Consider the following 26,433-nt stretch of genomic DNA (forward strand, 5'->3'; position numbering starts at 1 on the left):
GAAAGTACATGTTCAGCACAGCATTATGGGCTGAAGGGTCTGTATTGTGCTGTAGTTTTCTATGTTTCTATGACACCTACGTGGAAATGTGGAGAACATACAAACTCTTTACAGACTGTAGTGGAAATTGAACCCTGATCTTATACCCTGTGCTATAAGGCATTGCGCTAATTGCTGAACTACTGCACTGCCCACAGTTGTGTATAATTTTGTATTAAGTTTTTCATTGCACCAGTGCATGCATGTACTAATAAGAGTTTGGCACAGGTTAGATGAGTTGAAGAACCTGTTTCCATGCTGTAGTGCTCTATGATTCAATGTGACAATAAACTGGACTTTGACATTAACATAGGCTCAAAATTCTTAAGGATCAACGACTAACTTTATTCACCATATACTGTATATTTCTATGTATTAGGAATTTGCTGTAATGTGTCGGTGCAACATGCAACATAAAGCAACAGCATTCTGCAGTTATAAAGAATAAATAATTAGATAAAATAAAGTTAGAAGTATAGATATGGAATAAAATATGCATTGATTCATAGATGGGGCACTACAGTAGCATAGCAGTTAGAGTGACGCTGTTAGAGCTGGGAGCATTGAGAGTTTAGAGTTCAATTCTCCTGCTGCCTGTAAAGAGTTTGTGTGTTCTTTCCATGAACTGCATGGGTTTCTTTTGGCTGCTGTGGCTTCCTCCCACAGTTGAAAGATGTACTGGTTAGTAAGTTAATTGGTTATTGTAAATTGTTCTGTGATGAGGCCAGGGTTAACAGGGTGGGTGTGGCTCAGTGGGACGGAACGGCCTGTATCGCACTGTATCTCTAAATAAACAAATAATGTAAATGCAACAATGCATTTATAATATAAGCAGCATTCTCTCTTTGTCCAACGTGAAATTCCCACATGTCAGGAAGTGAGCCTATTTCTGAAAACGGAAAATGGCTTCTGCACTGAAGCCTTTCTAAACTACCATTATGCACTGAACAAGAATCGACCTGCTGCCAATTTAAGTGAGGAGTTCTGAGTATAGATTGTCAATATCAGGTTACAGTCAAAAATGGAGTTGATTTCGAAGCCATTCCATTATTTGGTGAATGTTGCAAAAGACTTGATATGCAAAAGAGAAAGAAAGGTTCTCAGCAAGTATACAAAGGCTTTGATAAGGCCATAAGAAAAGATCATACAGGCTCCTTCTCATATTGTTCTGAGCTATTTGGGCTCACAGTAAGTACTAATACAATAGTGGCTTTCTTAAAAAGAATTCCTTGTTACTAGAACATCTTGCTACAAGCACACTGGCAGATTTCCATCACAGTACTCTGATCTTGTGACATAGTGACAGAGCTTATGTTAGAAAAACACTATTATACTTTGAAATGAAAATTTAAAAATGTGGCAGTTTCTGGAAATCTGAAATAAAAACAGAAAATGCTGGAAACACTTAGCTGGTCCTCTCTGGGAAGAGAAATTTTGTTAATAGTTCAAGTCCAAGAACTTAGAACCAACTAGTTTTTACTCTGTCCCATGGGGCTTGGACCTGAAGTGTGAATTGTTTCTTTCTACACGGATGATACCAGACCTGTTGGATATTATGCAGCAATGTTGTGTACAAAATCGTTTAACGGTATTATTGATCACCAATTGGAATTCAATTTCTGCCATGTCTGTATGGATTTTACAGGTTTTCCCCATGACCATGTGGCTTTCTCCAAGTGCTCCAGTATCTTCCCACATTCCACGGATATATGGTTAGGGTTATTGAATTGTGATGGTAATATGATGGCACCAGAAGCAGAGCTTCTCCCAGCTGAATCTTTGGACAGTGTTGGTCATTGATGTGAAACAGCTCATGTCACTATTTGTCATGGTATGCATGTGACCGATAAAGATATTCTCTCTTATCATTATTTCCAGCATTCCCTATTTTGAATCTACTCTGAAAGCTGTTTCATTCTCACTAAAGAATGGATCTGTTTGACATGAAAATGATGCAGCAATGATTCACAATTTTAACAAGGGGCTGTACAGTCAAGGTAGTGCTTACTAAAATGGGACTGCATTGCTGAAACCTCAGAAGAATAGTCTCATTGCAAATTGTTATATTACCAGAAGGCTACTCAAGGTAGATACCAATAGTCTGACATTACAAGGGATTCGTAAGGGATAGGGGGACATCTATCAATAGACCAACTACAGTATTTCTTAATTTAAAGCATGTAGCTATTTTAAAGTATTCATCCACGTTAGATTAAATTATTTTAATTTGTCAGATGAACATCAAATCATTGAAACATGCAGTGAAATGCGTCATTTGCATCAATGACCAGCACAGTCTGTAGATATACTGGGGGGCAGCCCACAAGAGTTGCAATACTTCTGGCACCAACACAGCATACCCATATCTTACTGACCCAAATGTGGGAGGAAACTGGAGCAGCCAAAGGAGGCTGTGGGTGATTGGTCATTCAATGTATTTTGACCTAGATCTTTTGGCATGAAGGCTATTATAGGAAATAATTGGAGATTGAATGGACTGGCAGAGACTTTTCCCAGGGCAGAAATAACTATTATGAGAGGGCATAATTTTTAGTTGATTGAAGGAGAATATGGGGGTATGTCGGATGAAGGTTTCTTACATAGAAAGTGGTGGGTGTGTGGAATGACTTGCTAGGGTTGGTGGTAGGGACAGATACACTAGGCACATCCAACAGACTCTAAGCTAAGTACATGGATAATAGAAATGTGGAGGACTTTGTAGGAGGGAAGGGTGAGATTGATCTTAATGTAGGTTAAAAGAACAGTACAATATTGTGTGATGAAGGGCCTGTACTGTGCTGTTGTGTTTTATGTTCTAGTATAAACATAAAGATACAATGAGAGTTGATGGTGTTATCATAGAATGATACAGCATAGAAGGTTATCATCTGGCCCAATCAGTTCCATTCTTCAGCTGTAAATCACTGTAAACGTGTCTCACTGCTATCAGCTCTTCATTCACTGGAACTGTCTCTTTATTTAGTCTTTCTGACATACTTAAAATATTTCATGTACCATTATTCTCATAATTTGGACTTCAATAAGGCCTTTGAAAAGGTTCCACACGGAAGGTTAGTTAGGAAGGTTCAATTGTTAGGTATTAATATTGACGTAGTAAAATGGATTCAACAGTGGCTGGATGGGAGATGCCAGAGGGGTGGATAACTGTTTGTCAGGTTGGAGGCCTGTGACTAGTGGTGTGCCTCAGGGATCTGTACTGGGTCCAATGTTGTTTGTCATATACATTAATGATCTGGATGATGGAGTGGTAAATTGGATTAGTAAGTATGCAGATGATACTAAGATAGGTGGTGTTGTGGATAATGAAGTAGGTTTTCAAAGCTTGCAGGGAGAATCAGGCCAGTTAGATGACTGGGCTGAAAGATGGCAGATGAAGTTTAATGCTGATAAATATGAGGTGCTACATTTTGGTAGGACTAATCCAAATAGGACATATGTGGTAAATGGTAGGGCATTGAAGAATGCAATAGAACAGAGTGATCTAGGAATAATAGTGCATAGTTCCCCGAAGGTGGAATCTCATGTGGATAGGGTGGTGAAGAAAGCTTTTGGTATGCTGGCCCTTATAAATCAGAGCATTGAGTATAGGAGTTGGGATGTAATGTTAAAATTGTACAAGGAATTGGTGAGGCCAAATTTGGGGTATTGTGTACAGTTCTGGTCTCCGAATTATAGGAAAGATGTCATCAAAATAGAGTGAGTACAAAGGAGATTTACTAGAGTGTTACCTGGGTTTCAGCACCTAAGTTACAGAGAAAGGTTGAACAAGTTAGGTCTTTATTCTTTGAAGCGTAGAAGGTTGAGGGGGGACTTGATAGAGGTATTTAAAATTATGAGGGGGATAGATAGAGTTGACGTGGATAGGCTTTTTCCATTGAGAGTAGGGGAGATTCGAACAAGAGGACATGAGTTGAGACTTAAGGGGCAAAAGTTTATGGGTAACACAAGGGGGAACTTCTTAACTCAGAGAGTGGTAGCTGTGTGGAACAAGCTTCCAGTAAGAGGCAGGTTCGATTTTGTCATTTAAAATAAAATTGGATAGGTAAATGGACAGGAAAGGAATGGAGAGCTATGGGCTGAGTGCAGGTAGGTGGGACTAGGTGAGAGTATGCGTTCAGCATGGACTAGAAGGGCCCAGATGGCTTGTTTCCGTGCTGTAATTGTTATATGGTTATATAATTTCTCTTACTATTCCTGCTCTAAATGCTAGGAAATTTAGAGAAGGCTTGACCCAAACACAGAGCAGTGGAGGCATTTTAGCGGTGAGCAACAACTTGAATAATAAACTGCAATTAACAGGACACAACGAGAAACAAAACAAGATAGAACAAATATTTTATGCAACAAGACAAGCAAAGTAACTGAAGGCTAGGAACAAATAATTGAGGCCGCCTGAATGAGTGAACAAGGACTGTGAATGAGAGCTGGGTTTCAGTAGGCTGCAGATGATGAGTTGGAAACATATGGCTGATGAGTCCTGTTAGGTTGGTGGAGTCTGGGAGATAATTGCCTGCGCAGGCTTAAAACTAAGGAGAAGATTCTGAGCTTCTCCAGCCTATATTCAGAATCAGAATCAGGTTTAATATCACCGGTGTATGTCATGAAATTTGTTGTCTTTTCAGCAGCACTACAATGCAATACATAATAATCATAAAAATAACTGAATTACAGTAAGTATATAAATAGATTATTAAGTAGTGCAAAATTGGAAATAAAAAAGTAGTGAGGTAGGGTTCATGGCTTCAATGTCCATTCAGAAATTGAATGGGAGGAGAAGAAACTGTTCCTGAATCATTTAGTGTGTGGCCTTCAGGCTCCTGTACCTCCTTCCTGATGCTAACAATGAGAACAATGCATGACCTTGGTGATGGGATCCATAATTATGGACACCACATTTTTGAGGCATTGTTCTTGAAGATGTTCTGAGTATTGCGGAGGCTAATGCTCATGATGGAGTGACTAATTTTACAACCCTCTGCAGCTTACTTTGATCTTGTGCAGTAGCCTCTGCCCCCCACCATACAGATGGTGATGCAGCCCGTTAGAAAGCTCTCCATGCTGCATCTGTAGAAATTTGGTGATGTACGAAATCTCCTCAACTCCTAATGAAATATAACTGTAGACAGCCACAAGGACACAACAGACTGTGATCTGGAGCAACAAACAATCTCAGGAACTTAGTGGGTTGAACAATATCTGTAGAAGGAAAGAAATTGTCACAAATGCAGGGATTCAACCCAAAACCATTTCCCACACAGATGCTCCTCATGCTGCTGACTTCCTTCCTCCAGCAGATTATTTGCTATCATTCATCATACCTGGAGTTTACAAATAGATCTTTGGAATGTCATCACATGCTCTTACAAATCTCCACACCGTATGGTGGAGAGCATTCTAACCAGATGTATCACTGGTTGCCTGGTATGAAGGCTCCTATGCACAGAATGACAAGAGGCTGCAGAGGGTTGTGCCATCACGGGCATGAGCCTTCCCATCATCGAGGATATCTTCAAGAAGCAATACCTCAAAAAGATTTCTCTTCAGGTCCCCTACCAAAATCTCCATTAATTCTCTTTGAAATGACCTACAATGATTGTTAATTAGGCGAGGTTACACTAAACAGGGGTTTGTAGTCATTTGTGATAGTTTCAGGTTGCATAATATCCCTTAGAAACTCACTTTACCATTTGACTTAATGTCATTGTTATTCCCCTTTACTAGCAGATGTGGAGCGTAATATCCACCACATTCTGTTTCCCTTTAAATAATTATTTTTCTGAATGTCCTTCACCTCACCAAAGCATTTAGGCTCTCACAACCAGTCTATGTAAAAGTTTCTTCCCCCAAGCCATCAGACTCTTCAATACCCAGAGCCTAGACTGACGCCAACTTACTGCCCTCTACTGTGCCTATTGTCTTGTTTATTATTTATTGTAATACCTGCACTGTTTTGTGCACCTTATGCAATCCTGGGTAGGTCTGTAGTCTAGTGTAGTTTTTTTTCTCTGTGTTGTTTTTACATAGTTCAGTGTAGTTTTTGTATTGTTTCGTGTAGCACCATGGTCCTGAAAAATGTTGTCTCATTTTTACTGTGTACTGTACCAGCAGTAATGGTCGAAATGACAATAAAAGGTGACTTGACTTGATGTAGGTGCACTCAGTGGTAGGCAGGGATTTGCCTGTGATGGTCTGGCTATAACCACCGCTTTCTGTAGACTTCTCTATTTCTGGGCATTGAAACTTCCATACCAGGCTGTGATACAACCATTCAGGATACTCTCCACTGTACATCTAGAGAAGTTTGTGAAAGTTTTAGATGATATGCTGAATCAACACAGGATTATAAGAAAGTAGAGGCACCGTGGTGCCTTCTTTGTAGTTGCACTTCATGCTGGCCCCAGGACGGATACTCTGATGAGAACGTGCTCCTTAGACCGACGTTGATCATCATCATGAGCCATTTTACTCGGGCCGTCAAATTTAAATAGTACAAGTTTCATTTTCAATTTTAAGTTAATGGGGAAAGTGTCATTTGAAAAAGTATCCCCTTAGATATAAAAATCAATGCCATAAGAGGCCTTTAACAGCAACAGTTCAGCATGCAATAACAGCAAAAGTAAAAGAAGCCATAAAAATATTTTATGAAGAATAACAATGTTTAAAACTTTAATATATAGTTTCATAAAAGCATAAAATGATAGGATTAGAAATTTTAGTTGCAGCGGTCAGAGCTTTGGCCTCTGGGTAGTCCAGAGTTAGAGGCCTGCTGTTGGGTGATTGGCGGCAGATCCGAGGGTCAATGCTGAGGAGTGAAGCCCGAAGCTCGATCTGAAGTATGGAACAGGAGACCCAGTGACCATGTCCCAAGTCTGCGAATCTCTCTGAGTCTACTGAGGAAGTTGAAAGTCTGCAAGATGTGTTGGAGCCTGCTGGTTGCTGGATGCCTGGGGTTGGAGGTTTGTGTATGTGCCTAGGAAGGAATGGGGCTTGTTTTGCTGTTGTTGTTTAGTTACTTGTTCTGTATGTTCTGCCAAGTAGTGTGGGCATGCAGGAATGCGTGGTGGTGCTTGTGGTCTGTCCCCCTGCATGTATTTAGATGTGTTGGATGCTAACATAAATGTACATTTCACTGTGCGATTCTACATACATGTGATATGCAAATCTCAATCAGAATCCTTTGGTTCAGAACCCTGTTACAAATTACTTTATAGTACAGTTCATATAATCACTTTTAAAATACCGCTTTTAAAATTCTTGTAAAATGGCCTAAATATTATAATTAAAGACTGAAAATTATAATTATAATTGATATTTCCATGTATTTGGCTGAGTAATTTTTTTAAGTATAATTTATTAAATTTATCTTAAATTCAACAATTTTAAATAGCCTCTGAATGTCAGGGACATTGGAAAGAGTACAAAGTACAAAGTACAAAGCACAAAGTAGTAAAATCCCTTCAGGGCTGTCCAGTTCAGACTCCTGGTCTGCTCTGAGGTTAAAGTACAATGTGCACTTCTCTTTGCTACTTGAGATAATCTAGACATTGAGACATGGAGGCTGATTTGTGACACAGGGCTGCAGGACCAAAGGTCAGCTGAGCATGATCTAGACCAATATATCTGAAATTTAATATTCACTGGAATCTTGTACCTTTTTTTATCATGACCATTTATGTTTTGTAAATGCTTTTAGATAACTTGTGAAACTATGAAATATTTTTATGAAACCATGAAGAGTTGAATTCAGGAGACATCTAAACAGAGTGATAGATCTTGAAGGTGTCACAGGTTACTGAATAGCTGTTGACCATCAGAGTGAAAATGGGACCCAGAGTAAAGGCCACAACCCATGGCATTTGAAGGAGTTGTCATTCTTGGGAATTTACTTTGCACACGGAACCGGTGTGGACCATTTTATTCCTTCCAGCAAAAGCTTGAATTATTTAGCGTGCGGCCAACTCCCAGCTTTTGATATGTTGAGGGCAAACATCTACTGATCTCAGCTTGGAGTATACTCAATGACTAAGCATCTGGGTGATAGAAAAATAAAGGGCTATGTAGAAGGATTAAATTGATCTCAGAGTAGGTTAAAAGGTCAGCACATCATCGTGGGCTGAAGCCCCTGTACTGTTCCATCATGTTCTGTCAAGGGAATCCCCTCAGCTCAGGTGTCAGTCCTGTGCTACAACTTATGAGTTGTTTTGTAACCTTTGTACAGTAGGTTCAAACTCACTCAGACTCCAGCATCTAAATTCTGACCCTCAATATGTCATAGGGTCCTGTTCACTTATTTACTTACAAAATCCTCAGCAATGTATGTTGCTTTGACCATCCCACCTCTTCCCAACTTCTCCAGTCCCGTATTTCAGAAACAGCATTCAGTACTAAAGCACTGGAGGAACTCAGTGGGCCAGGCAGTCTATATGGAGGGTAATAGATCCTCAATGTCTTGGGGTGAGCACCTTTAACTCGATTATTCAGATGCAGAGAACAGACCAGACATCAACTGTCCATTTCTCCCCATTAGTCCTGCCTGACTTGCTGTGTTCCTCAAGATTCCAACATCAGCAAGCAGTTGTGAAATTTCTAGTTTTGTGGCAGTAATACAGTGCAATACATGAAATATACTATATTAAGTATGCTGTATATATAGTGGAATCTATGGCATCACCCCAGATAGATTAAAAAAACACAAACAGGCTCAAATTGTTTTAAAAAGCTCAGTAACATAAACTGAGGAGTTAAAATAAAGCAGAATAGGATGTTTTAATAAATAACTACACCAATGTTTTAACTCATTTCATAATCCATTCCAATGAATAAGTAGTTGCATCCTCGTCAGTCCAAAGGAGACCAAGAATTAAGTTTCAAAATTGCTTGATGTCATTTCCAGTACACAAGTGTAAAGGAGAAAGAAATAATTGTTACCCCAGATCCAATATAGCACACACACAAAAAATACCAAAGATCTGCAAGAGACTGCCCCTGCTGGAATCTGGACCAACGAATAATCCACTGGAGAAACTCAGTCAGTCAAGCAGTATACTAATGCGGGCTTTAGGCCCAACACATCAACAGTTGCTTTCCTCACGTAGATGTTGCTTGATCCGTAGATTTAGAATACAGATCATAGGACCTAGAACATTGCAGTACAGAACAAGAACTTCAGACCACTATGATGTATGACCTTTTAACCTACTCTAAGATCAAGCTAATCCTTCCCTTCTACATAGCCCTCGATTTTTCTGTCAACAATGTACCTATCAAAGAATCTCTTCAATGCCCAAATGTATCTTTGTCTACCACCACCCCTGTCAAGATGTTCTACAGCAGTCTCTGTGTAAAAAAACTTAACTCTGATATTGCCCCTATACTTCCCTCCAATCACCATAAAATTATGTCAATAGATATCAGATTTCCAATATCTGCATTTTTAAGCTATTTCAATCACTGGGCTGTGCATTAATTTCCAAGAGAGATTCCAATACTCACTGAACTCTGGCAGAACACATCAATTCTGAAATCTCTCTCTTTTCTTTGCAATTACTTACAATCAGGCATGCAGTATTTTTTAAAATACGAGTATATTTTCAAATCTTTTTATTGTGTAATATGTGACAGACAATTTGGGAGAAATATTCCTCAATTATCTGCAAGGTACCAAGTGATAAACAAACATCAAACAGGACTGCAAACACTCAAAGGACAGGATTCAACCCACTTCATAAACATGAAGTGAAAATTGTTATACTCACAGTGAATTAAAATCAATAGTTGATTATATTTAATATCTAGAACATAAAATATTGAAAATTGAAATTTACAGCACAGTACAGGTCCTTTGACTCACAATGTTGCACTAACCTTTTAACCTACTTTGAAATTAACCTAACCCTTCCTTCCAACATAACCCTCCATTTTTCCATTATCCATGTGCCTATCTAAGAGTCTCTTAAATGTCCCTAATATGTTTCCCTCTATCTCCACATCCGGCAGCAAGTATCATGCACCTGCAAATTTCTATGTAAAAAAAACTTATTTCTGATATCCCCTTATATTTTCCTCCTTGTATTAGCAACGTGCCTGAGGAAAAAGTCTCTGACTGTCCACTTGATCCAGTAGATTTCCCTGGTATATTCTTGCTCTTCAGTCTAACGTGTAGCTCATCACCATATTCCATGCTTCAATACACAAATGTATGATTTCAGATGAGCTGAACAAGAAACGGAGGATAACTGGAGATTTTCAGCAGAATCAGTGCCAACTGGAAGTATGATCAACTCATCATTTCAATGCAGCTTCAAGTGACCCTTCAGTTCAGCTGAAGAAATATAACACAGTGCAAATTCGCTCATGCTGAAGAGGCTGCAAATGGAACTGAGAGTTGTGTACATTACAATTTTTCATCATGTCTATGATGGGTACACCATTTATTCTTTCATCACTAGTTCAGTATCAGAGGCGACACTGCCATTATAGGCTTTAAAATATTCCAGTAATCTTCTTCTTGTAATAAGTCTTGTATTTAATACTCCCTTCAATTTTAACAAGCTTTGCAGAAATAACTTTTACATTAAATCAGAAATCAATTGTCTTAAAAGGAAAAAGTTTACATTATCCATCTGGACAAATATACTGTGCTCTCTTGAATTGCTGCTTTTGAATATTTAATTTAATCAGTTGACTTAAAAAATACTCCACTCCCCTTAACTGATATGGAATATTATATCCAGAGATTTTAATGAGCTACCTGCTTTAAAATAAAGCCATGGAGTTCTTCACGGATGTTGTTATTGTATAGTTTTAGCTGAACATTAAACTTGGATTTCATCAATGCAAAAGATCCCTTAAACCCGTTTCATAGAAGAGCATAGGTCATCTCCCTGATGTCTTGACTGATGCATATCCATCACTCACCATTACTAAACCAATTTTCTGAACTTTTTTATGTTACTGTATGTAAATTTATTATTGTAATTTCTACCAAAGTGATTGTTACATTGATGTAATTACGAAGGAGTCTAAGTGATTCCCTTGTCCACTGATCTCCCTCCAGGCACTTAGCCCTGCAAGTGAGACAAGTGCTACACCTACCTACGCACCACCTCCCACATCACGATTCAAGACCCCAAATAGCCTTTCCAAGTGAAGCAACACTTCATATGTGAGTCTGTTGGAGTTAACTACTGTACCTGGTGATCCCAATATGACTTTTTCTACATCGGTGAGATCCAGTGTATACCGGGGAATCGCCTTGTCAAGCATCTTTGCTTCACACACCACAAAAACAGGATTCCTAGTGAAAACCCATTTTACTTCTACTTCCTATTCCCATTCCAACATGTCGGTCTAAGGATTTTTCTACGCTGATGATAAGGACATTCTCAGATCAGAGGAACAACACTTCACATCCTGTCTGAGCAGCCTCCAACCCGATGGAGTAATCAATTGCTCTGAATTCTGGTAATTTCTTCACCCTCCCCCTTCTCTCTTTTTCTATTCCCTATTCTACTTCCCACATACACCTTCTTTTCTCAATTGCCTATCACCACCCTCTGCTCCTCCTCTTCCTTCTCTTCGCCTATCAGATTCCTTCTTCTTCAGCCCTTTACTTCTTCCACCTATCAAATCCAAGCCCGACCTACTTCCCCTACCTCACTGGGTTTCTTCAATCACCTGCCAGCTTGTATTCCTTTCCATCTCCCAACTTTCTTATTTCTTCTAACACCTTCATTTCCAGACCTGAAGAAGGGTCTCGGCTGAAATGTCGACTGTTAATTCCCCTCCATAGATGCTGCCTGACCTGCTGAGTTCCTCCAGCATTTTGGGTGTGTGTTGTTCTGGATTTCTAGCATTTATACAATCTCTTGTGTCATTACTGCATTGGTTGTGAAACATTTAGGGACATAGAAACATAGAAAACATACAGCACAAGACAAGCCCTTTGACTCACAAAGTTGTGCAAAACATGTCCCTACCTTAGAAACTTCCTAGGGTTACCCAAGCCCTCTGTTTTTCTAAGCTCCATGTACCTACCCCACAGCACTTTAAACCTGTGCCCTCTTGTGGCAGCCATTTCAGCCCTGGAAAAAAACCTCTGACTATCCACATGATCAAATCCTCTCATCATCTTATACACCTCTATCAGGTCACCTCTCATCCTCTGTTGCTCCAGGGAAAAAAAAAGTTCACTCATCCTATTCTCATAAGGTATGCTCCCCAATCCAGGAAACATCCTTGTAAATCTCCTCTGCACCTTTCTAATGGTTTCTAAATCCTTCCTGTAGTAAGGCAACCAGAATTGAGCACAGTACTCCAAGTGGGGTCTGACCAGGGTTCCACATACAGCAGCTGCAATATCAACTCTCAGCTCCGAAATTCAATTCCACAATGAAGGCCAATACACCATTTGCTTTCTTAAGCACAGAGTCAACCTGTGCAGCTGCTTTGAGCGTCCTTTGGGCTCGGACCCCAAGATCCCTCTGATCCACACTCCCAAGAGTCTTACCATTTATACTACATTCTGCCATCATATTTGACCAACCAAAATTAACCACTTCACACTTATCTGGGTTAAACTCCATCTGCCACTTCTCAGCCCAGTTTTGCATCCTATCAATGTCCCGCTGTAATCTCTGACACTCTTGACACTATTCACAACACCCCCAACCTTTGTGTCATCTGCAATCTTACTAACCCATCCCTCCACTTCCTCATCCAGGTCATTTATAAAAATCACGACGAGTAGGGGTCCCAGAACAGATCCCTGAGGCATTCCACTGGTGACCGACCTCCATGCAGAATATGACCCATCTACAACCACTCTGCCTTCTGTGGGCAAGTCAGTTCTGGATTCACAAAGCAATGCCCCTTGGATCCCAAGCCTCTTTACTTTCTCAATAAGCCTTGCATGGGGTACCTTATCAAATGCCTTGCTGAAATCCATATACACTACGTCTACTGCTCTACCATCATCAATATGTTTAGTCACATCCTCAAAATATTCAATCAGGCTCAGAAGGCACAACCTGCCCTTTACAATACCATGCTGGCTGCTCCTAATCATGTTATACCTCTCCAAATGTTCATAAATCCTGCCTCCCAGGATCTTCATTAACTTACCAACCACTGAGGCAAGACTTACTGATCTATAATTTCCTGGGCAACCTTGAATCCCTTTCTTGAATAAGGGAACAACATCTGCAACCCTCCAATCCTCTGGAACCTCTCCTGTCCCCATTGCAAAGATCAGTCAGAGGCTCAGCAGTCTCTTTCCTTGCCTCCCACAGTAGCCTGGGGTACATTTCATCCATTCCCGGTTATTTATCCAACTTGATGCTTTCCAAAAGTGCCAACACATCCTCTTTTTTAATATCTACATGCTTAAGCTTTTCAGTCTGCTGCAAGTCATCACTACAATCACCAAGATCCTTTTCCATATTGAATACTGAAGTAAAGTATTCATTAAGTACCTCTGCTATTTCCTCCAATTCCATACACACTTTCCCACTGTCACACTTGATAGGTCCTATTCTTTCACATCTTATCCTCTTGCTCTTCACATACTTGTAGAATGCCTTGGGGTTTTCCTTAATCCTGCTCACCAAGGCCTTCTCATGGACACTTCTGGCTCTCCTATTTTCTTTTTTAAGCTCCTTCCTTGTAGCCTTATAATCTTCTAGATCTCTAACATTACCTAGCTCACTGAACCTTTTATAAGCTTTTCTTTTCTTCTTGACTAGATTTATTACAGTCTTTGTACACCACGGTTACTGTACCCTACCATCACTTTCCTGTCTCATTGGAATGTACCTATACAGAACTCTACATAAATATCCCCTGGATATTTACCACATTTCTTCTGTACTTTTTCTTAAGAACATCTGTTTCCAATTTAAGCCTCCAATTTCCTGCCTGATAGCCTCATTATTCCCCAGACAAGCTCTTCTAACGTGTCTGTTCCTATCTCTCTCCAATGCTATTATAAAGGAGATAGAATTGTGATCACTATCTCCAAAATGCTCTCACACTGAGAGATCTGACACCTGACCAGTTTCATTTCCCAATACCAAATCAAGTACAGCCTCTCCTCTTTTTGGCTTATCTACATATTGTGTCAAGAAACCTTCCTGAACACACCTAACAAACTCCACCCCATCTAATCTCCTTGCTCTATGGAGATGCCAATCGATATTTGGAAAATTAAAATATCCCATCACGACTACTCTGTTATTATTACACCTTTCCAGCATCTGTTCCCCAATCTGCTCCTCGATATCCCTGTTAATATTGGGTGGCCTGTAAAAAACAGCCAGTAAAGTTATTGATCCCTTCCTGTTCCTAACCTCCACCCACAAAGACTCCATGGACAATCCCTCCATTGGTGTCTGCCTTTTCTGCAGCCATGACACTATCTCTGATCAACTGTGCCACGCCCCCACCTCTTTTGCCTCCCTCCCTGTCCTTTCTGAAGCATCTAAAACCCGTCACTTGATGTAACTATTCCTGTCCCTGAGCCATCCAAGTCTCTGTAATGGCCACCACATCATATCTCCAAGTACTGATCCATGCTCTAAGCTCATCTGCTTTGTTTACAACACTCCTTACATTAAAATAGACACATCTCACGCCTTCGGTCTGAGTGTGTCCCTTCTCTATTACCTGCCTATCCTCCCTCTCACACTGTCTACAAGCTTTCTCTATTTATGAGCTAATCTCCTCTTCCCCAGTCTCTTCATTTCCGTTCCCACCCCCCAACAATTCTAGTTTAAACTCTCCCCAGTGGTCTTAGCAAACCTCCCGGCCAGGATATTGGTTATCCTGGGATTCAAGTGCAACCCATCCTTCTTGTACAGGTCACACCTGTCCCAAAAGAGGTCCCAATGATCCAGAAATCTGAGTTCCTGCCCCCCACGCATTTATCCTCCACCTCATCCTATTCCTATTTTCACTGTCGCATGGCACAGGCAGTAATCTGAAGATTACTACCTTTGAGGTCCTGCTTCTCAACTTCCTTCCTAACTCCCAGTAGTCTTTTTTCGGGACCTCTTCCCTTTTCCTACCTATGTCATTGGTACCAACATGTACCACAACCTCTGGCTGTTCTTCCTCCCACTGCAGGATATTTTGGATATGATCTGGAATATCCCGCATCCTGACACCTGGGAGGCAAACGACCATCTGAATTTCTTTCCTGCATTCACAGAATCGTCTGTCTGATCCCCTAACTATAGAGTTCCCTATCGCTACTGCCTTCCTCTTCCCTTCCCTACCCTTCTGAGCAACAGGGCCAGACCCACAGGCATGGCCACTGTTGCTTCTCCCAGGTAGGTTGATCCCCCCACCCCCAGCAGTACCCAAACAGGAGTACTTATTGTCAAGGGATACAGTCACAGGGGTACTCTCTAGTACCTGACTCTTCCCCTTCCCTCTCCTAACCGTGTCCCAATTGTCTGTCTCCCGTGGCCCTGGTGTGACCACCTGCCTGTAACTCTTCTCTATCAGCTCTTCACTCTCCCTGACCAGGCGAAGGTCATCGAGCTGCATGTCCAGTTCCCAAATTCAGTCCCTCAGGAGATGCAGCTCGTCACACCTGGTGCAAGTATGGCCGTCTTGGAGGCTGGGAGACTCCAGGACCTCCCCCAACTGACACTGAGCACAGAAAACTAGCCTCACACACATCCTACCTCGCCTTGCCCTTTTACCACCTAAGCCCTTTGAGCCATAGCCCTATCACTCTGCTGCCTCTCACTCTGCTGCCCGCTGGATATGGCTGCCTTCTTTTTAAACCTTTCGTGCTCTACTGGCTGACATCACGCACCTGCGCAGTCTCGCCTCTCTTTAACCCGAGTAGTAAAAATCTCCCTTTGCTCCGAAAAATCAGCAGTTCACTTGCAGTCTTCTTGCTCTGAAGAAGGAATCTGACAGGAGAGGAGAATAGACCCTGAGAGAAAGGTAAAGAAGAGGGCCACCAGTGGGAGGAAATAGGCAATTGAAGAGAAGAAATATAAAGCCAGAGTGGCGAAAAGAAGAAGAGGGAAATGGAGGGAAAAAATTAATGGAAGGAGAAATCAATGTTCATGCCATCAGGTTGGAAGCTTCCCAAGTTGTTTTTCCTGCACCCTGAGAGTGGCCTCATTATGGCAGAGAAACCATGGATTGACAGGTCAGATGGGAATGGGGAGAGGAGTTAATGGGGTTGGCCAGTGGGAATTCCCATTTGTTATGGTTGGAGCTGAAATGCTCAACAAAACAGTTTCCCAATTTACATTGAGTCTCACCAATGTAGAGGAGGCTGCATCGGGAGCACCGGATACAGTAGACACCACCAACAGATTTTCAGATAAAGTGTTGCTTCATCTCAAAGGATTGTTTGGGGACCTGAATGGAGGTCAGGGAGGAGGTGAGTGGGCAGGTGAACCATTTCTGCCACTTGCAGGGATAAGTGCCAGGAAAGATTAGTGGGGAGGAATGAATAGACAATGGAATCACAGAGAGAGTGATCACGGCAGAAAGCGGAGAGTGGGGGGTGGGGTAGAGGTAAAGATCTGTTTGGTTGTAGGATCCCATTGAAGATGGAAGAGGTTTTTTATATAATTGATAAATCTTGATCAGTGATGTTCAGTTACAGTGCATCATGTGCTCATGTGGCTTCTCTTTGTGCTATTTTAATACATAAAAAATAATCTTAGTGAAATACATTGCATAAATGCTAAGTGTTTCCTGACATCAGCAATAAGGATTAGCAAGTGTGATATAGCTGAAAGCATATTAAGTGCTAATCCAACACAGACATAGAAGCAGAAATAAGCTATCAAACAGTCCTCAAACATTAACCCTTCCATTCTCAGGCACATGTACAGAACAGCCTTTATTTTTGTACTTTACCTGAAACTTTCTTTAGTCCATTTGTAAGATGCTTCAATGTATATCCTTTCTAAGCTATTTTCTCTTCTTTTTGTACAATTTCTCATCTATCCTCACTCAATTCCTCCCCATGCTGAATGTTGCTGTCAGTATACTGAATTACAGTGGTGGACACCATTCACATATTGGCTGATAGCTCATCAATTCTCCCCGATGGACAAAGATCACTGCTTTAAAGTTTGGAGCTGGCCACTAATTCCCTCCTTGGCTTTGACATCACTTTTGGGGTGCATGGTGGCTAAGTGGTTAGCATAATCCTATCAGGGTTATCAGTGCCAGCAATCCGGGTTCAATATCATTGTGTCTGTAAGGAGCTCGGCCCTTCTCCCTGTGAGTGCTTCCTCCGGGTGCTCTGGTTTCCTCCCACATTCCAAAGACACATGAGTTGGTAGGTTAATTGCTCACATGGTGCAACTGAGCATTACGGGTTCATTGTACCGGAGGGGTCTGTTAACATGCTGTATCTCTAAACTAAACTAATTAAATACCCGGCGCAGCTTCATCTCCCTAATGATAACTTGCTCTTCTCTAGTCTCTTGTGCATCTCCCTCATTCTCCATAATTAATTGGCTTAAGGTTATTGTTGGATGTACTGAGGTACTGTGAAAACTTGTCATGCATTCTGTTCATACAGATCAAATCATACAGAGTGTGTTGAGGCGGTACAAGGTAAAACAACTGCAGATTGCAGAATAAAGAGTTACAGTAACAGAGAAAGTGCAGGACATAAGGGCAATAAGGTGCAAGATTAGATTGTGAGGTCAAGGGTCCATTTTAACATTCTTGGAAACATTGAATAGTCTCAGCAGAATACGTCCTTGAGCTTGCTGGCGTATTATTTAAATCTTTTGTATTTTCTGTTCAATGGGAGAGGAGAGAAGGGAATATGGTGGTGGTGAGGTCTTTGATGATGCTGGCTGCTTTACCGATGCAGCATGAAGTATAGACCGAATCAGTGGAAGGGAGGCAGATATCCACAGTGTGCTGAGCTGCGTCCACAATGATCTGAGTTTCTGATAGCCACGCGTGGTGCAGTTGCCATACCAAGCCATGATGAAGTACTTCCTATGGCGCTTTGATAAATATTGCTGAGGGTCAAAAAGGACATGCCAAATCTCATTGTCTTCCTGAGGAAGTAAAGGACCAAGCTTTCTTGGTCCTTTTTGTGTTTATTTTATTTTTTTATTTAAAGATTCAGTGCAAAATAGGTCCTTCTGGCCCACTGAACTGCACTGGCCAGAAAGCCACTGATTTAGGCCTCGTCCAATCACCGGACTATTTACCTACTGACCAATACGTATTTGGACTGTAGGAGGAAGCCCATGCATTCCTTTGGAGGACATACAAACATACAGACACATCAGAATTGAACTCCGAACTCTGACGCCCCAAGCTACGATAGTGTCGCCCCAATGTCATTCTGGCATTAAGAGTGCAGACCAGGATGTTCACTCCAAAGCACTTGAAGACCTCAACCTGCTCAACCTCAGCTCTGCTGATGTAAACAGAAGCATGCGTACCAACAACTTTCCTGAAGTTATGACCCACTGTTATGTTTAGCTGATATCGAGGGAAAGGTTGTTCCCACTTTCTGAAATTGTCTCTGAATATCAACATAGCCTCTTTTAAGATGCTCCCTGAAAGCCTGCTTCTTTCTACAAAGATTTTAATTACCTTACTCATATCTCTCTGTTTCTTGATTTTCTTTCCTGTATTAAGGAGGTGCATCATTTCAAACTGTTTCCAATGTAATATTTTCATTTTTTTAATATATGGCAGTGGTTTTATAAGTTTGGGATGAAGTGGTTCCGAGAGAAGCCAAGGACTTAAAATCACATCAAGAATAGAACTTAAATGAAGAATCACTGATGCATGTACAATCTAACCACCTGCTTTATTATTTATTTTCCACTCTGGCAATTTCAGACCAATCTTGAAGCACAGAAGAATGCCCCTCAGCTGTGCCAGGGCTTGAATGCTATCATCTCCTACAAAGTAAAACCAAGCAACATACAGTATATGACACAGTTTTCACTCCCAGAATGCCTTTTAAGCTTACTTTGACCAGTATGCTGGCAGGCAACTTCACAAACTCCCACAGACCCTGATGACTTTGTGATTTCAGTCTGAACTGGGACTACCCATAGAAAACATTTGGCCCAGATGTTGTACATGGCCGAGTACTGAAGACCTATGCTAATCAACTGGCTTAATGAACAGGATTGAAAAGCTGGTTGAATGGTACCACAACAAAAGCCTCTCACTCAGCGTCAGAAAAACCAAATTGCTGATTAAGTGCCATTACGAAGATGGCAATGCAGCTCCTCTACTTCCTCAGAACTTTGCAGATTCAGCAAGTTATCTGAAACTTAGACAAACTTCCACAGATGCACAGCGGAGAGTATCCTAACTGGTTGCTTCATGGCCTGGTATGGAAACAACAATGTCCTAGAACAGAAAAGCCTACAAAAGTGGTGCTTACATCTCGGTCCATCATAGGTAAAACTCTCCCCAACACTGAGCACTGTCACAGGAAAGCAGCCTCCCATCACCATCTAGGCCACATTCTCTCCTCACTGCCACCATCAGGAAGGAGGTACAACAGCTACAGGTCCCACACCACCAGGTTCAGAAACTGTTATTACCCTCTACCATCAGGCTCCTGAACCAGCATGAATAACTTCACCCACTTCAACAATGAACTGATTCCTGAACACAACCAATGGACTCACTTTCAAGGATCCAACAACCCATGTTCTCAGTGTTATTTAGTTGAGTGATAATTATTGTTGTTTTTATATAATATTTGCACAGTTTGTCTCATTTTACATATTGGCTGTTTGTTAGTCATTCTTCAGTACGTAGATTTTCATTGATTCTATTGTATTTCTGTGTTCTACCGTAAATCTAAAAAAAAAGAATTTCAGGGTAGTATATGGTGACATATACCTACTTTAGTAATAAATTTACTTTGAACTTTGAATTAAGCTAGCCATGCCTAATTATATCAATCCACATGGTCCATAACTATCTCCATATCATGTGCCTATAGAAGAAGCCCTTCAACTCCTCGATATCTCCCTCCACCACCATCCCTGGTGCAATCCAAAACTCTGTGAAAAGCTTATCCCACACATCTTCTTTGGATTTACTCCCTTTCTTCCCTCCAATCATTGGAAGAAGATACTGGTTGACTACTCTATGTTTCTTGTAATGTTATACCTCTATCAGTCTCCCCTTCCCCTCTACCATACCAGATAAAACAACCCAGTTTGTCTTACCTCTCCTCATAACTCATGCCCTATAATCCAGGCAGAATCCTAGAAAACCTCTTCTGCATCCTCACCAAAGCCTTCACATTCTGGCTGACCAGAACTGATCAGTATTGCGTTACTCCAGCTGTGGCCTAACTAGAGTTTCATCAAGTTGCAACATAACTTCCTTATTCTTGAACTCAGTGCCTCACCTAATGCCATATGCCTTTTTAACTACCTTATCAATTTGTGCAGCTACTTTCAGGGAGCATGGACATGGACCTCAGGATTCTTCTGCATATAAATTCTGTTAAACATCTTGCCATTAACAGTGATCCATCCTTTTAGATTTGATCTCCCAAACTGAAGCATCTTAATGGGTTAAACTCCATTTGCCATTTCTCTGCCCATATTGGCAATTCATCTGTATCCTTCAACAATTTTCTACCCTATCCATCGCACCACCAATCTTTGTATCATCTACAAATTTACTCCCCCACCATCCATGTTTTCATCCAGGCCATTTACCATATATCACAAACATAGTTAAAAATAATTTTACTGCTTACTTGATATTCATTAAAAATGATTTTATATTAAATCTACATCTCCCATTTGCATTTTGTGTTGCTTTTCCAAAATTTCCCAACCTGCTGGTTTATTTAACTGCCTTGCTTTCACATGTATACTACATCAAGCTTGATATAACTGAGTTATTTCCCAGAATATGGTGGCAATCTGGTACCTTCAGTAAATACGTTTCCTCTATGGTCATGTATTTTATCTTCAAAAACACAGAGAAGTAGTTAGCCAGAAATTGTATCTGTTAGTTTATGATAGTCACTCTAGCAGAGAGTCACCATGTGCTTCAGATCATTCACTGTGAGGTCAGATTAGCACAATAATTACCTATGAAAGCTGTTAAAAAGTGTCAGTCCTGGTTATGTATCGGAATTGGAGAACAAGAATTGTTCATTTTTGAATAAGCCAGGTTTCAAAATAAAAGAGGTTTTTACAGTCAAACTTAAACAGATTTATAGATAAGGCAAACAGAAGCTATTCCTTGAGTGAGATAAATGATGGAAATGAATCACTTTATGCCTGTAAAAAAAACAACATAGATACTTCAGAATTATTTGCATGGCTTTTGGGAAAACAAACTGACTGAATTGCTCTAAGGAAGCTGGCATAGAAACAATAGGTTGAATGGCCTCTTTCTGTACCATAACAGTTCTATGATTCAATGAATTGGATTAGTACCAGAGACTATGGAATTAATTCAACTGGCCAGTGCACAGTTTTGTAAAAAGCTACAGTGGGTTGTAAACTCAGCCAGCATCATCATTGAGGCAATACCTCAAAAAGGCAATATTCATCATCAAGGACTCCACCACAAAGGACATGCTCTCTTCTCATTACCACCATAGGAGGCGAGTTACAGCAGCCTGAAGATACATTCAATTTTTTAGAAACAACTTCTTCCCACATCCACCCCCACCACCATCAGATTTCTGAACAGACAATGAGCCAACCCATAAACACTATCTCACTATTTTTGATTCCTTTTTGCACTACATTTTTTTTTAGTATTTATTATTGTAACTTGTAGTATTTTAAATGTAGGCATGGTACTGCTGCCGCAAAAGATCAAGGTTCATGACATATGTTGGTAATATTAAACCTGATTCTAATTTGGAAGTATGAAGTGGAATTGTTTACGAACAATGGGTGGTGAAGACCTGGAATGAGCAGACTGAAATCCTGATGAGTAGAAATTCTACAGGAATTTGCAAAAGATAATTGAACATAGAATTCACACAGGAGGTGCCACACAGCCCATGTGTCTGTGTTTTCAAGATCTTATCCTGAGCAACAAGTCCTCACTAGAGCCCACACAGACCTCTGCTTCATTTTCTGAACTGTTTTATCATTCTTCCTTGCTGTGTGCTGCACTTGACCTCTGCTCTCCATGGTTTATAGTAGTCACAAGAAACTGGTTGATATAAGTCACCATCAAGTGAGACCCAAGGTCACTCCTTAACAGAGCCCCAGTGCACAGGTGGAATTGACACTTGTGCACATCTTGAGGCCAATCTCAATGGCACAGTAAATGAAAATGTAAATTATTGCAGATACTGCAAATCAGAAATAAAATCAGGAAATGTTGGTAATGTTCAGGGAGCATGTGAAGGTGTCTCACACTGAAAAGAGCCTGGTTGATTTTTTGTAGTAATATAAATTACCCCAAAGTTGTCAATATAGTAGTCACTATGGGAAGAATAATTTTCAATTGTATAGTATTAAGAGAAACATGTAATTGAATTTTGAAGCATATATCTTTTAAAAATATTATTACTTGTATATTTCTGTCCGATTCTTTGCTACCCATGTTTCTTTTCAATGATATATCCTGTGAAACTAAGTATTAGCTGGATATAGAATTGTTTAATCCTTTACAAGTCCCTTTCCATCTAAATTCTGATTCAGATAATCAATTCAGATTTTTTTTTTATTTTGGTGATAAATTTCCTCCTCAAATTAACTTCATTGCTCAAGTGGTTTGTCAGAACAAGTGCAGCGATTATGTAAAAGAAAATTAAAACCATTTACTTACCATGCTAATATCCTCAAACATGGGCAGTTCGGTCTTTACAGGTATTTAGCTATGATCAATGCCATCTGTATCCTGTAACGAGCTCCATATTGGAGCCCTAAGCATGAAAGTGATAAAACTTTAACTGGATTTCATAGATAATTACTTGAAATACAACAGCTAAAATTTTTTATTTTTGATTCGCCAAGTCAGGGCATACAATAACATATTTTCACTGCGAGGAGCAGAGATCATGGGTTGGCATCATTTTGCACAATTCCCAGAGAGAGTTGCTGCCTTGATGAAAATTAGTTTAATCTACATATTCTTGTGTGAACTTTATCACTCATTTGGTAGTCAGTCTCTCAATTATCAATGGGTTCTCATTATTCATAGCAGTTGCTATCCAGTGCAAAAACACATTATTGCAACAGGCTAATTTCATTCTTCATTAAGAGTGAATCAGGAGGGCTAAAAGAAGGCATGAGGTTTCTCCAGCAGACAAGGTGGAGGAGAATCCCAAGGCACTTTACAGATGAAAGCAGATTGAGACATCAAAGTGAATGCAGTAAGGTGAGCAAGAATTCAGTGGCGCCTGCCTGCTAGAGAAGGAGTCAGTGTGTGGCTCACAGTGATAGACAGGTAAGCCTCTCTGCCTCATGTGGTGTCCCTCACTTTTGATGACCTCAGAGAATATTATAGTGGTTCTGCACTTATGGAGTGGACTGTTACATTTACGGTTTGGGATTTTATCAGAGCGATGGCTTTTATATTCTGCGTTTGGCTGCCTGTTCCATTTCCGTTTTGTTTTATGAGGGGAAAGGGGCTTGGGCAATAATGTTCTGTTGTGTTCTGTTATGTTTTTTTGTGTGCAGGAGAGGGGGTTTGGAAAGGTTGATGTTCTTGTTCGGTTTTGTGCAGGGGAAGGGTTGTTTGGGGGGGTTGACTTTCTTGTTGCATTTTGTGCAGGGGGGGTTGTTTGTAGGTTGATGATTGGGATGCCATTCTTCGATGTGCAAGAGCATGGGATTGATATTCTCTCTGAATGATTATCATTGCTTTCTTTGTTTTGTAGCTATCTGGAGAAGACAGATCTCAGAGTTTCATATGCTTGGATACTTTGATAATAAATGAACCTTAGAACAAATGATAGTAAGGGATAAAATTGGTCCATTTGAAGATCAGAATGGTCATCTATGCATGGAGCTGAAAAAGATGGGGGAGATTTTAAATGGATTTTTTTGTATCTGTATTTACTCAGGAGATGGACACAGAGACTATACAAGTGAGACAGTACATTAGAGAGGCACAGACCATATCTGCATTGTAGGTGTTTGTTGTCTTGAGGCAAAATAGGGTGGCTAAGTCTCCAGGGATTGACAAGGTATCCCCTTTGACCTTGTGTGAGGTTTGTGCAGAAAGTGCAGGGGCCCTGGCAGAGTTACTTAAGATGTCCTTTACTGGAGGATAGCTAATGTTCTATTCATAATATCCTTTGGCCTTAACCATCACATACCTACAGATACTGACTGCAATGTTTCAACAGTAAACCCACCGTCTTCCTCGGTCACTGGTTAGTCAAATAAAAGTCCCCCTTGAGGCACCTCCTTATATTCCCTGTTGAGTGAGTATGTGACTGTTAAGACTGGATAGATTTGATAACCTGTCACAAAGCTTCTGTAGTCAGATAGCCAAAGTTATTCCGTTGTTCAAGAAAGACTTTACGAATAAGCTAGGAAATAATAGGCCAGTGAGCCTGACATAAGAGTAGGCAAGTTATTGTAAGATATTCTAAGGGACAGGGTATTTAAGTATTTGGATAGACAAGAGCTGATAAGAGATAATCGATGTAGCTTTGTGCATGATCGGTCATGTCTCAGCAATCTTAACATTTTTATGGGAAGTTGCCAAGAAAGTTGATAAAAGAAGGGCATGGACTTTACACGGACTTTAGCAAGGCATTTGACAAAGTCTTGCATGGGAGGATGGTCCAGTAGATTTAGTTGCTTGGCATTCAGAATGATATAGTAAATTGGATTCAAATTTGGCTTCCTGATAGGAAGTTGAGAGTGTTAATAGATGGTTGCCTCTCTGATTGGAAGACTGTGACCAGTGGTGCACCACAGGGATTGGTGCTGGGTCCATTGTTGTTTGTCATCGATACTGACAACCTGAATGATAATGTGGAAAGCTGGATCAACAAATTTGCGGATGACACCGACACAGGGGGCTTAGTGGACAATGAGGAAGGCTATCAAATCTTGCAGTGGGATCTGGACCAGCTGGATAAATGGACTTTAAAATGGCAGATATAATTTAAGCGACACACACAAAATGCTGGAAGATCTCAGCAGTTCAGGCAGCATCTATGAAAAAAGAGTAAACAGTGGATGTTTCAGGCCAAGAACTTCAGCAGGATTGGAGAAAGAAAGATGAGGAGGAGAGATAAAAGGTAGGGTGATGGGAGGGGAAAACACAAGATGATAGGTGAAACTAGGAGGGGGAGGAGTGAAGTAAACAGCTGAAAAGTTGATAGGCAAAAGAGTAAAAGGACTGGAGAAGGGAGAATCTGATAGGACAGGACAGAAGGCCATACAGAGAAAAGAAGGGGGAGGAATGCCAGAGGGAAGTGATTGGCAGGTAAGGAGAAAAGGTGAGAGAGGAAAACAGGAATGGGAATGGTGAAGTGGCATGCAATTACTAGAAGTTCAAGAAATCGATATTCATGGCATCAGATTGGAGGCTACCCAGATGGAATATAAGTTTTGCTCCTCCAACCTGAGAGTGGCCTCATTGTGGCAGTAGAGAAGGCCATGAGCTGACATGGCAGAATGGGAAAGGGAAGTAGAATTGAAGTGGGTGGCCATTGGAAAGTCACCCTTTTTCTGGCAGATGGAACATAGATGCTCAGCAAAGCTGTCTCCCAACTTACATCGGGACTCATTAATATACAGGAGGCTTTGCTGGGAGAACCAGTTACAGTAGATAACCCCAACAGACTGAATGGTGAAGAGTTGTGTCACCTGGAAAGACTGTTTGGAGCCCTGAATAGTAGTGAATTTAATGGAGACAAGTGTGAGGTGTTCCACTTTGGGAAGACCAACTAAGCCTGGACATGCAAGTGAATGGTAGGGCACTGAGGAGTGTGGGAGAACAAAGGCATTTGGGGATACAGATCCATAATCCTTGAAAGTAGTGTCACAGGTAGATTGGGTTGTAAAGAGAACTTTTGACATGGTAGCTTTTATAAATCAACGTATTGAGTACAGGAGATGGGATGTTAGGTTGAAGTTGTATAAGATGCTGGTGAGCCCTAATTTGGAGTACAGTGTATTGTGTGCAGTTTTGGTCACCTACCTACAGGAAAGTTATCAATAAGATTGAAAGAGTACAGAGAAAATTTATAAAGATACTGCTGGGACCTGAGAACCCGTGTTATCGGGAAAGGTTGAATAGGTTAGGACTTTATTCCCTAGAGCGTAGAAGATTGAGGGAGATTCGATAGAGTTATACAAAATTACGAGGGGTAGAGATAGGGTAAATACAAGTCGGCTTCTTCCACTGAGGTTGGATGGGACTAAAGCTAGAGGTCATAAGTTA

The 26,433-nt window shown here is 40.7% G+C and overlaps 1 long non-coding RNA gene across 2 annotated transcripts in view; it reads right to left on the reverse strand.

Moving 5' to 3' along the window:
* The window catches only part of LOC132394496 (uncharacterized), a 54,942-nt gene that overhangs the window by 19,865 nt on the left and 8,644 nt on the right, over window positions 1–26,433 (reverse strand). The window contains exons 2-3 of one of the 2 annotated variants that reach the window (XR_009512341.1): window positions 22,855–22,951; window positions 21,290–21,341 (exon numbers count right to left, since the gene is read on the reverse strand). This is a non-coding gene — a long non-coding RNA (uncharacterized LOC132394496). Of the gene's footprint in view, window positions 1–21,289; window positions 21,342–22,854; window positions 22,952–26,433 lie in introns of those variants that run through there. The other variant, XR_009512342.1, reaches the window with a different exon arrangement.

The sequence above is a fragment of the Hypanus sabinus genome, chromosome 1 (genome assembly GCF_030144855.1).
Source record: "Hypanus sabinus isolate sHypSab1 chromosome 1, sHypSab1.hap1, whole genome shotgun sequence".
Taxonomy (NCBI): Eukaryota; Metazoa; Chordata; class Chondrichthyes; order Myliobatiformes; family Dasyatidae; genus Hypanus; species Hypanus sabinus.